General features: G+C 38.0%; 1 protein-coding gene and 1 long non-coding RNA gene across 6 annotated transcripts in view; both read right to left on the bottom strand.

The window, feature by feature from the left end:
- NKAIN2 (sodium/potassium transporting ATPase interacting 2) overlaps positions 1–13367 on the bottom strand; it is a 921761-nt gene that overhangs the window by 871006 nt on the left and 37388 nt on the right. The window lies entirely within an intron of this gene.
- LOC138915838 (uncharacterized) overlaps positions 1–13367 on the bottom strand; it is a 32006-nt gene that overhangs the window by 18366 nt on the left and 273 nt on the right. The window lies entirely within an intron of this gene.

Below are 13367 nucleotides of genomic sequence, written 5' to 3'. Positions count from 1 at the left end.
GTGGGAATGTGAAATGGTGCATCTGCTGTGGAAAACAGTATGAAGATTCCTCAAGGAATTAAAAATATAACTACCATGTGATCCACCAATTCCACTTCTGGGTATATACGCAGAGGAACTGAAAAAAAGTCTACTCAGGTAAAAATTTATCATAAGGTCTTATGAGGTATATCCATGATAATTTGACAATATGCTCTGGTTCAACATAAATTTTTCTCTGGGTTTAGCCTTCCTGTAAACTTAAAAAAGAAATTTTTGAAATCTCCATGGCCTTATTGAGTAAATGTAACCTTACAAAAATATAATTGCGTGGTTACACATTGGTGCTATTATGAACTATCTAAAGAACTGTATGGATTTTTTCATTTCATAATTACAACTTTACATGCTTATAGTTCCTTAGGAACCACTACAGACTACAAGTAAATAACATACACATTGAAAAGCCCTTGGTTGCACTGTCCAACAATTATCACATATGCAAAAAGCATGAACAATTTCTCCCTAAATGGTTTGTAAGCCAGGCACCCCGAGGCAAGATTCTGTTTATGAGCATTTTTTCTAAAAAACAGCTGAAGTTCTTATAGATTTTATAATACAGAGTAAATCTATGAAAAAAGAAATACTTCTATGTTAATGTCACTTTTAATAATTTTCATGATATCAAACGATAATCTCAAAGAGCATCTTATTAACTCCCATTCACTAAAACAGGAATAAATGAAAATCAGATAATCACAAGTTTAGATTGCAAGCACTGTGAGACTGGAGGTGAAAACATAAATAAAATTTATTTTATACTCCCGACTGTGCTTCAGTTTAACAATGACATTTTTTATAACCCTATAATGTTGGGGTTATAGAATCACAAAGTTTTCAGAAAAATTATGAGACTTCCACTTAATTCTCAAACATTATCAGTCTTACATATCTGGGGAAAAAAAGGGAGAGGTTTTATTCCAACGTCTAAAATAAACAGGCCATATAAATTTGACAGCTCATTATGATAAGTGAAAAAGTAAAACCTCTAAAGAAATCATTGGCTATAGGCAACATTTTATGCGTTATTTCCAATTTGGTGTCTTTAAATAATAGGTCATTTGAAACTATAAAATCTTGAAATATATTGTGCAAGGATAAAATGCACTTAATTGTAAAACATCAAAGTGACATAACCCTGATAATTGCTAAAAATACATTTACACCCTGCAGGGCACAACTAATAAGGGCAACCTAAAATTTCTCAAAATATCGCCATCATTTTAATCATCTCACAATAAGTCTAAGCAATGCAATTAATTCCCTGGCACTTACGCAGGTTTTCTGTGGTGAATCCATGTGAACTCAGACATTGTCAGGCATTATTTATGTGCTTGGTACACAAATAGTCTTGTCACTCAGGAACTGCCTCCTTAATGCAATAACACCAGCATATCTATCTCATTTCCATCATTCTCAGACGTAGCACGTGCAGCAAAATAAAGGTGGCAACCAGGAAACTGGAGTAACCCTGGCTGGTCTGTAAAAGTCTGACAAGGATGGGTAGCAAATTTGGTGCTCTGAGAAGTATGGAGACTTCCAACCACAAAGAACGAGCATTAAATAATATCATTTTCCGTACATCACGTCTGGGTCAATTTGCACTAGTCAAAGCCATTTTAAATGACACTCATATAAAAATATGAATTTAAATGTTTATTATTTGAATTGGTTTCCAGAATCAGCAGGAAATCTGAAGTCACCTTGACAGCATTTTTTTATGTGCCACCCAGTTTCTAAATGTCAGACTTTAAAACATCCAGGAATATTTTCCACTGTTTGCCTCAGCAATATGTATTGTGATAAAAGGGAAATAATATTTGTTTACAGTACTTTAATTCATCAAAATTAATGATGAAATCCTATTAGGAAAATTCATAAATATAGCAAGCTAAAAACCTACAGCAATGGAGTAATTAATAAGGATTTCAGACAATGCAAATTTCGCATAAGATAAAATTTGCTTATGTAAAGGGATACATTTGTACTATTTCCTTATATAATTATCATACTTTATTCTATCACTTCCCAAACTCATCTCTACCTACTGACTTTGACTTTAGACTACAATGACATTCTGGACTAAGTAAAGGTATGAATGCTGCTCCAAAGACAGTAAAAAGAATGTTTCTGTTTCAGTGACAGGTTTAGGCCAGGATGAAAACAGGAATAGTCACTGGGTCCCGGCCCAGTCAAGGAAAGGTCTGGAAGATCAAAGCTACTTGAGATCTGCCTCAGTGTTCAGCATCCTTAGAGGAAGTGCTTGAAGATCTAAGGAAGTTAATGACCTTATGATTCTATCCCAGAAAAGTGCAGGAAAGTCACACACCCTCTCCAGACCATGAAGCTTCCCCCAGGTGCTCGGACCTGCAGCTCTTCTCGATTAAGATCATGGACCTCACGCAAGTTACCTGTGCACTCTGAGTGTCACCTTCCTCATCTGTAAAATGGGGATATTGATGATTACTATATAAGGATGCTTTGAGGATAAAATGTGATAATGTATGTAAAGCATTTGGCATAGCACCTGGCACATAAAAAGTACTTAAGTATAGGGGCTGGCCCCGTGGCCGAGTGGTTAAGTTCGCGCGCTCCGCTGCAGGCGGCCCAGTGTTTCGTTGGTTCGAATTCTGGGCGCGGACATGGCACTGCTCATCAAGCCACGCTGAGGCAGCGTCCCACGTGCCACAACTAGAAGGACCCACAGTGAAGAATATACAACTATGTACCAGGGGGCTTTGGGGAGAAAAAGGAAAAATTAAAAAAAAAAAAAAAAAAATCTTAAAAAAAAAAAAAAAAGTACTTAAGTATAGCAATTGCTAGCTGATAATAATAATTTTTACTACTTTAATATCCATAGAAAGTTTGATCCATGGAAAATCTCCATTTCCTGCAAACAGTCAAGCATTGCTGTGTGACATTTTTCCTCTATAGAGAAGATAAAGCCAGACAACTTGGCATGCAGCATATGTTCTAAAATTGTATAAGCTACCAAAGGCAATGGAAAAGCAGATGAGAGCATTTTAAAAATTAAAATGCCTTTTGATTGCTCTGCATTATGTCCTATGTTGCAGAGAGGCACTGTCAGAATCAGTAGCTTTATAAATGATGGATTCCGTACGGCATAAAAAGGCATGGCGAAGTATATTTCAAATTTTGTTTTGAAAGCATGGATTCCCATACATCTTTGAAATTAAATTTCCTTCACGGTTCACCTTTAAACCCCTTTTACCCTGCTCTAAGAGAAAAACACGAAAAGGAAAATTTTCCTCTACAATTCCATCCAGAGGTAAACTGCAGATAAACATTAGAAATCACATGAATGAATTATTTTAAGAGTCTGATTTTTCTCTACTGAATATTCTCCTTTTTGTCATTACTCCAAGTACTTGAGTGTCACTTGTATTTATTTTTTTCCTTATGTTTTCAGCAATACAATGAAAAGGCTAGTGTTTCTAACATAGTGCTTTGTTTCCACTTATCTGATAATGCAATAACCAAGATTTCATTATAGCACAATAAATGTTTGTGGAATGAATGAATGGAATGTCAGGTCTAACCCTCTTCTTTCCTTTTTATTAACATTAAATTTCCTACAGGTTTTTTCTTCTTTGTGACCACTTCACTTGAGAAATACTGAGCGATTCTTAGTAAGAAATTTTTTTACTATGTAGTCTGCCTGCAGGCTGATGATACCATGGAGTTTTTCTATTGTAGATTTGTGAATTACAGATAAAAAGGGCATTGCATTTACGAAACTTGGGCACATATCCATTCACGTTGAGTAAGCTTAAGGTGAAGTAAGATGTTTTTTCACAGGGGTAATTACTAAATTCCCACCGTCACAATAGAAATCTTTTTTTGTTTTTCCCAGAGTAAAACCAACCAGTTGTAGGAAACTGATCAAAAGTTTTTTTTGCCATTCACATTAAAACATGTAATTTTACTTATCATACTGTGTGGTGCATAGTGTAAAGAAATTTGGGCTATGAATTCTTCATAGTGCTTATTTAGGATACATCAATGATGATACTCAATATGATGATAATGATACCAGCCTACAGAATGCCTGGTGTTATCATTCAAAGTCTCTAAAAGATGGTGCAACTTTTTAAAATTTAATTAATACTGTCTAATAGCACACATGCGACTTGTTCCATTCTTGATTCCAAAGAGTTATCTGGAGCACCACATCTACTCTACACACCCAAAATTCCTGTAGGAGTTTTCCATGACAAGGTGTATGCATAGTAAAGTTCTGAAATAGACTAGAAATGTTTGAAGCAAACTCCCGGAAGGAGGAGCTTCTACTAAAATACAATGGGAGTGTTTCATGCAAGGAAGAGTTACAGCAACTACGCAGCGAAAAGGGTGTTCCCACAATGAACATGGGTACCACGTCCTTTGATTACCCATTGTCTCAATTCAAAATGCGTCTCCGTGGGTGACATTAACTTGCAGACGCATCATTGGCCCTTAACTTAAAAAAAAATCACTGTGCAACTTATAAGTGCTGTTATCAGCAGTTGTCTTCTGGTCCTTCTCAGTTATGTAGGGGAATATGATTTAGTCCTTTTTACCCTCAGGCATCTCCAGTCAGCTCCCTAAATAACAGCTAATCTGGATTCCTGCCATCCTTGCTGTTTGACCGAGCCCAGGGAGGTGTTCTGTAATGAGTACCGTGAGACAGTTCTGATTACATCCAATAGAGTTCCCAGTGCACATGCTCTGCAACTTGATGTTCAGGACCGGCACAGATATAAAGAAGCGTTTGAAGAATGAAAAAGAGGGAAAAATAAACCCTGACTCATCCATTCAATCACTGAATAAATACTTATGAAGGCACTCTTTTCAATATTTTGGATAAGGTGTTATAGGGATTAGTGATAGAAAAGAAATTATATAACAGATTTGCTTTCGAGGAGCTTCCAATCCAAGAAGTAATGTAACACACAAGTTAAAAGAATATGGCATCTCTGCCTGTATCCCCTTGGATCCCTTTACCAGCTTCCTGCACACCAGCACCAAGTGCACCCTCAGCTCCAACACCAGTGTCTGCAGCTCCTTCTTGGAAGCCTATGCACAAGACTGCCAGGACTGCTTTGCCTACACCCACTGACAGAGGCAAGCACCAAAGAATTTATGCCACCTTCCTACCCTCAGCCCTTAGCCAATGACGAAAGGGATGAAGACATATAAATATCCAGTGCCCTTGCCTCCTAATTGGGACAACTCTGTGATGCACCTCACACTGTTGAGATGTCAGCTATCCTGTAAGACTGAGTCATGTTACCCTCACCCGCTTTGGGATCTTCCTGGATCTCTCCCCCTTGCTTATCTTCCTTCCATTCCATGTCTACTTCCCCATCCTGCTAGTGGTTTTTCTCTAGAAACACTTCCTAATATATCATTTTCACATGAATCTCATCTCAGGAACAGCTTCTGGAGACAGGTAGCTATTATTAGTATTATTTCTACTATTACTAACAGTGATTGAAAATGATACAAAGATGAATGAGACAGTTACACAAGATGATAGGACTCACTGAACAAGTACAGCAAAGTAAAGGGAAATCAACTTATCAAAATCTCAAAAGGCCTTAAGTGTCAAGAAAATGGGCTTGTAACTTATTTGATAGAAAATGGGAAATTATTGAAAGGTTTCAATAATTTAATAACTTCAGGAGAGGCCATGTTGTACGATTTTAAACATTTAGCTTGAATAATTCAGTAGACATGTCACTAAGTCCTAGAGCCTTTCTGTTCTTTACAGAGTAATATAAGCGGGACCTCTTCAACATGAGCAGAGAGGCTGCGCTTTGCAGTCCCTTCTCGTCAAATATGGATGCTGGTATGAAGCATACTGAAGAAATATTGCTAACTCTCTGGAATTTTGTCTCTTCTGAAATGCACGTGCACTCTGAAAGTGAGCACACACCCCTGGTCTCAGGTAAATTATCCCCATCCTTAAATGGACTGTGACAGTGTGCAAACGTTCACACTTTAATGTCATATGAAAGTTGGCATCACTCTGCAGATTCCTTCTCTCTTCTTTAGTATCCCACTGTTTTTCAGCTATTTATCAATCCAAGCTATATACTCCAGTACAGGTTTCTAAAGCATCTTTCATCTTTTAGCCACAAGGTAAAAGTAAAATGTTTCCAGGCACTGATGCATATAGTTTCATAACCAGAGTGTCATACTCTTTGAGGCCGTATTTTCACCTCCATCTAACAGCACCACTGTTATGACGGCTGTCTGATAAAGAATATTTGCTATTTATTTCTGGGCTACAGACGGAGTTCATTGCTCTAGGCACTGGTATGTTGCTGCTTGGCCATTTATAAAAGTCCTTATATTTGAAAGACTTGACATTCAAACCAGCAATTCTTACCCTGACTACACAGTGGAATCACCGAGGAGTGTTAAAATACATGTATGAGATTCCCAGGCTCCATCCCATCTGAATTACCTAGGTAATTTTTTTTTTTTTTTGGGTTGAGGATGATTAGCCCTGAGCTAACATCTGTGCCAATCTTCCTCCACTTTATTTGTGGGTCACCACCACAGCATGGCTGACAAGTCAAGTAAGTCTGCACCCAGGATCCAAACCCATGGTCCTGGGCTGCTGAACTTAAATACTATGCCACAGGGCCAATGGTATCTTTTTAAAAGCTCTTCCGGTGATCCTCAAAGTGGCCAGTAAAGAGAACCACTCTTTAGACTGACAGGTCTGAATGAAAGATTTATCAATTTTAACATTAAAATAGAGGTTAGAGTAACAATTGGTCCAACAGTTAAAAACAATAATACATTTGTATAATTCCTGCCAGCTTATAAATTATTCTTTAAAATATCATCCCTATGAGACAAAATGGTATTTATTTTAATCATTTTAAAGAAGAGGAAATAAATCCTAAGAAAGTTTATGTGCTATCCTCAAGGTCACATAACAATAAATAATAGAACCAGAACACAACTTCTAACTCCATCACAGAGTTCCATTCATCAAGAAACATGCCACTTGGTTTGATGCATCAAAACACAACATCCTAGGGGAGAGGGAAGGATGAATAGGTGGAGGACAGATGATTTTTAAAGCAATGAAACTACTCTATTTAACACTATAATGGTGGATACATGTCATTATAACTTAGTCCAAACCCAGAGAATGCATAACACCAAGAGTGAACCCTAGTGTAAACCATGAACTTTGGGTGATTACTATGTGTTAATGTAAGTTCATCAACTGTAACAAATGTACCACTCTGGTGGGGGATGCTGATAGTTGGAAAAGCTATGCAAGAATGCGGGCAGGGTGTGTATGGGAAATCTCTGCATCTTCCTCTCAATTTTGCTGCAAACCTAAAACTGTTCTAAAAAATTGCCTAGTAAACAAAACTAACATCTTTCAGATCGCTTTGTTGAACTGTGCAACTATTTATGTACATTGCTTTTTTTTCTGCCTGGTTGAAATGTTTTAATATGAGCTAAGGAGAAAGAGATCATTACTACCATAAGATTCAATCCCTTTCCACAACCTTTCAGCAAATTGGCAAGTATATATCGAGAATTCTCCGAAATCAGCTTGTGATAAAATGCCTTCAAAGACTGTGGAATATGCTTCCTCTTGTACGTGTTCCCTGGGAGAGTACACTTGTTCACTATAGTGGATAAAACATGCATTGATAATGGCGATCCAGGCTGATTTAGAAAGAAATGCAGGCACATTTTAGAGTTATTAGCCTTTTAGCCAAAAGTATAGAACTCTGAGGTAAAGAATTTGTGACTAGTCAACAATTTCTCTCGGTTCTTAACCATCCCACACAATACTAGACTGAACGATCCATAAGGTCAAGTTCATCCTTGTATGCCCCCCTCCAGTACAGTGCCTAGCACAAGAGTGGGCACTCAATAGATATTTGTGAATGAAAGAATAATCAAGAGACAGAAGTGTGTGTGTGTGTGTGTTAATGGAATTGGAATGCCTCTAGGAAAGAGATTTCCAACAGTATTTTCCATTAGCTCCCTCACCAGGAAGCATGGGTTTAAGATACTGAAATGACAAGGAGTCCATGTGCAAATACTGCTTGCTACCTTTTTTGCTGAAGAATTTGCTCCTCTCACATCCTGTATCAACCTAATTTCCTTTGATGCACTGTTGCTATAAAAATCATTTTTTATTCCTATTAACATCCCACTTATTTCATCCAAGTGAGATAATATTACCTCTAAAAGGCAAAACATAGGCCACAAAGGATTGGAAGTCTACAGATGTCTGTAGATAGAACAGATGTCTATAAGTTAGACTAGAGAATTTCAAGAAAAGCCCATGGGGTAGAGATTTTAAATAAAAACAGTACACAGCTGCATACAGCTCCCCCTGACTTGGCTCCATGTTCAGGTAAGAATAGAAGCAAGCATTGGGCTTACTTTTTAAGCAATGAGGCCAAACAACCACCCTAGTTGGGGAAACAGGAAGAGGACAATATCTTTCGCCTAAGAGGAGTTAAGTCAGCAGGAAAACCATTCATTCAAGACAATTTCACAGCCTTTCCTACCACATCCTGTGTGTGTAAACATCCACAGGTGTATGTAAACCTGGAAATGACAGGGTTAAAAGTCTGATTCCAGCTCAGCATATACAAGTTGAGTTCTGCTCTAAGTTTAGCACATTAACAGGGCAAAAAACGATAGCTCCTTTCTAGTTAGGAAAATAAGGTGCACATAAAACATTCAAGTAAAAATGTAAGCTTCCAAAAGCATAGCTAAAAAATTAGAGTGGGGAGAATTCAAAGAGAGAGATTAGCATGAGTCAGAGAGACTTGGTAAAGCTTTCATGGAAGAAGGAGAATATTGGAAGAGGCTGATGAAAAAAGACAAAAACTAGCTCATGTATAAGTTGAACAATAGGAACCAAAGTTTTATATAACTTTGTCAAACTAGTTTTTTTATTTAAAACCTTTATCATCACAGATATGGCCTATTCTCTGTAACTAACAGAAGTAAAAGGTATATAATAAAAATCAACAAAATGAAGAGAAATACAAAATAGGTAATTAATTCACTTGAGATAGATAAAACAGTATTTGGCATAAGTATAAAAGGAAAATACATCACATAAAGCAAAAACTGTTGCACCTCTAATTTCTCATGCCACTTTTGTATTATTCTTTTCCATGACTGCATGTCTACTTATGAAATGTTTGAAAGTTATCATAGTTTTCCTGTCAAAAGACTTTTAAGCTATTTGAATTTCATCCCTTTTTTCAAAGGATTACAGATGACTGGATTCTTTATATTATTGAATTGTTTTAAGTCATAGAAGATATCACATTTGATAGTATTTGTATTCAGATCTAATTATCAGCAAATTTTTAAAAAGCACAGGGGCCATCCCAGTGGCATACTGGTTAAGCTTGAGGGCTCCACTTCAGTGGCCCAGGGGTTGCAGGTTTGAATCCCGGGTATGGACCTACACACCGCTCATCAAGCCATTTTATAGCGGCATCCCACATACAAAACAGAGGAAGACTGGCACAGATGTTAACTCAGCAACAATATTCCTCAAACAAAAAGAGGAAGATTGGCAACAGATGTTAGCTCAGGGTCAATCTTCCTCAGCAAAAAAAAAAAAAAAAAAAAGGCACATACATTGATTTTACTTCAAGCATATAAACCTATAATCAGAATATCCCACTTAGACATCTATTTATCTCAAAAGCCTAAAATGACCCCTCGAAAATCAAAAGGTATCTATTCAATTGGGATTTAAAGCTGTTTTCCAATTAACATCTTAACACAGATTTCTTCTTGGGTAATGTTTAATTCCTTCATTCGATCTTCCCTCTGTCACTCAAAGTAAGTAATCTAGGTGAGCTTACTTGTTGAGATTTCACCACAGGCCTACCTACAACAGCAAATATCTCCTCAAAGGATCCTTAGTTGGAAAGAATTCTTTCTTTTCTTTATTGAGATATAACTGACATATAACATTATATTAGCTTCAGGTATACAACATAATCATTTGATATTTATATACATCATGAAACGATCACTACAATAAATCTAGTTAGCATCCATCACCACACAGTTACAAATTTTCTTTTTCTCGTGATGAGAACTAAGTTCTACTTTCTTAGCAACCTTCAAATATACAATACAGTGTTGTTAACTATAATCACCAAGTTGTATATTACATCCCCATGACATTTATTTTATAACTGAAAGTTCATTCCTTTTGGCCACCTTCACCCATTTCGCCCCCTACCCTCACCACTTGCCTCTGGGAACCAACAATCTGTTCTCTGTATCTATGAGTGTTTTGTTTTGTTTTCAGATTCCACATATAAGTGAGATCATACAGCATTTGTCTTTGCCTGATTTATTTCACTTGGCATAATGTCTTCAAGGTCCAACCATGTTCTTGCAAATGGCAAGATTTCCTTCCTTTTTTTTTTTTTTGTTTTGGTGAGGAAGATTGGTTCTGGAGCTAACATCTGTGCCAGTCTTCCTCTATTTTGTATGTGAGATGCCACCACAGCATGGCTTGATGAATGGTGTAGGTCTACACCTGGGATCTGAACCCATGAACCCTGGGCCGCTGAAGCGGAGCATGCAAACTTAACGACTACATCACCAGGCCAGCGCCCCAGATTTCCTCCTTTTTTATGTCTGAGTAATATTCAGAAATTATTCTTGATAAAGAGCATATCTCTAACATTGAATGTATATATACGACACCCATAGGATGATGCAGAAAAACTCAAAACTGTACCCCAGGAATTATTGCATCTGTTAGACTTGCACAGCAAGGGTGGAATCAGATGACCTCTTAGCTCCCTTCCAATACTAAGACTCCACACCACTAGTGTGGTATGAATAAATATGCAAGCTTTGCAATCAAATCTAGACTGGCTACTTTCTTCAGACATGCCATTCATGAGTAAGCATATATGTGGCCATGCAGAATGATTATGCTGTCCCATTCCCCCTAAACATGTGCCCTGGTGTTAGTTTAAGCCTACATGGCCAGAAAGTTATTTTGTCTGTTCAGAAAACACATATACATGTGTTAGCCACCTAGGAAAGATTAAGGGGAAGCAAGTAATAGAGTTTTGGTAGAGACTAGCAGCTAAAGGGGATTTTGGTGACAGATGCAGAGTGGAGAGAAATAAACCTACAAAAGTGGGGATTCAAATTCATAATTCCAATATCTGGATGACCTTAGTGAAAACCAAGGAGAACTGATTCCTCCCTCATAAGCTGTGTGTTAGCCAGACATGCAGGTCCTCAGTATGTCCTGTATATCCAGTCCTTTCTGCTAGAATCACTTGCCTCCCAGCTCTTTGTCTAATTCCTCTTCATCCTCAAGACTCAAAATATCAGTTTATCCAAAAAACTTTGTCCAACTCTCCAAGTCAAGTCTGGCTATCTTACCATTTTGTTATATCATCCTGTACCTCCTCCTTTTTAACATTTAGCATACTATATTAAAATTGCCTATTTAAATCTATTCCACATCAGAAAGTAACTACAAAAATAAATTACCTAGTTAGCTATCAGTTCAGGCAGATAAGATATTAGTGTTACATCAGGAGAGAGATTTTGAGGAGGGAAATCTGAATTTCTTATTCACAGTTGTGTTTCTCACCCCTAGCACAGTGGCCCACAGGAGAACAACAACGTATATTTGTTACCAGAATAAAGAAGTAAAAATAAAAAACCTGTGTCCCAAGAAACCAGTAAACCCAGGCATGGATTGTGACACTGAGTACACAAGACCAGGACCTAGTTACTAGGTCTCGCATATAGGACTGGACCAGACAAGAGGAGGAGGCTCATTCCTAAAGGGGAGGAGAAATTCAGACCCAAAACTCCAGACACACAGTCTCAAGGATTCACTAAACTACCAGCCTACAGGTCTCCAGAGGCTCCTAGTTTCTGAACAAGAATGATGTTCTAGCACAGGGCAGGGCTAATCCATCCTCTAGGTGGGGGTTAAATTGAGAGAACAATTGAAAAACAGAATTAAATCAGTCATCACTGCCAAGGACGTCCAGACACTGAAGTGGTGACACTCCCAAGAAGTCCAAAAGAATATATTCTCCTAATTAATCGTACACTGTTATGGATTGAAAGTGTGTGTTCTCCCAAAATTCCTATGTCGAAGCCCTAACTCCCAATGTGACTGCATTTGGAGATAGAGCCTGAGAGGAGCTGACAAAGGTTAAATAAGGTCATAGGCTGGCACCCTAATCTGCTAGCACCAGTGCCCTTATAGGAGGAGGAAGAGACACCCAAGCTTGCTGTCTCCACCACGGGAGGACACAGCAAGGGAGAGGCCGTCTGCAAATCAGGAGGAAAATCCTCACCAAGCAGCAAATCTGTTGGCACCTCCATCTTGGACTTTCCAGCCTCCAGGACTACGAAAAATCAATTCTGCTGTTTAAGCCACTCAGTCTGTGGTATTTTGTCATGACAGCCCAAGCAGACTAAGACATATACCAAAATTCATTTTTGTGTATAATGTCTCTAAATTAATTGAATAGGGTTTGCTTGTCTTCTAAGCATTATTTTACTATCTTAGAGGTAGGGAAACAAAACGAAAGTGGATGGCTACTCATGTTGGTAGACAGATACTCCGAAAATCACAGTGGGCTAATTAAGACTTCCCCTCCATCTATTATGGAATCTGCCCATTATCTGCTAACAGTATCCAACAGTTTAGTGGCCAATAAAATTGAGCCCTCAGTGATGCTTTCTGAACACATCCTGCATCTTTCATTCTGCAAAAGTCACGCTATAGTGGCTTCCAAAAATGCATGACTGACAAGGTTACACAATAAGTGATCCAAGAAAACTCAAGCCAGGTCTTAACGATGATAGAGGATCCCTTGGCTACTGCTACTGTTAGTTCTGTTGTTTTTCCTTTTGGTGATGAAAATGATTGAAATGTTCTAAAAATCTTCAGCAGCCTGGCTGTTCAGGGTTATTTAGGACTGTCTCAGCCATTGATGAAGGGAAGTGCTTCCTCTGGCTCTTGGTTGCACTACTGTCTTCCGGAGACAAGGAGCCTTACCCAGAATGTCACATCTGGGAAACCTCCTCAGACTGAGTACAGTCTTTCTGTTGATGATGGATGGACGTCATAAAAGAAAGTTATCGAGGTGTGAATTCCCATCACAACTGAATTCTTCCCTACAGTGATAAGGGCAGAAGCCTGCTTGGTTTTCAAAGGAGCTGTATTATACAGCATTGTAAGGCAGGCCACTCCTTTCAGCCTTATTTGTTCACATTTAATTATTAGGACTTAAAAAAACACACAC

The sequence above is a fragment of the Equus caballus genome, chromosome 10 (genome assembly GCF_041296265.1).
Source record: "Equus caballus isolate H_3958 breed thoroughbred chromosome 10, TB-T2T, whole genome shotgun sequence".
NCBI lineage: Eukaryota > Metazoa > Chordata > Mammalia > Perissodactyla > Equidae > Equus > Equus caballus.
Note: the sequence above shows the minus strand (reverse complement) of the source record. Positions and strands in the feature narration are given on the sequence as shown.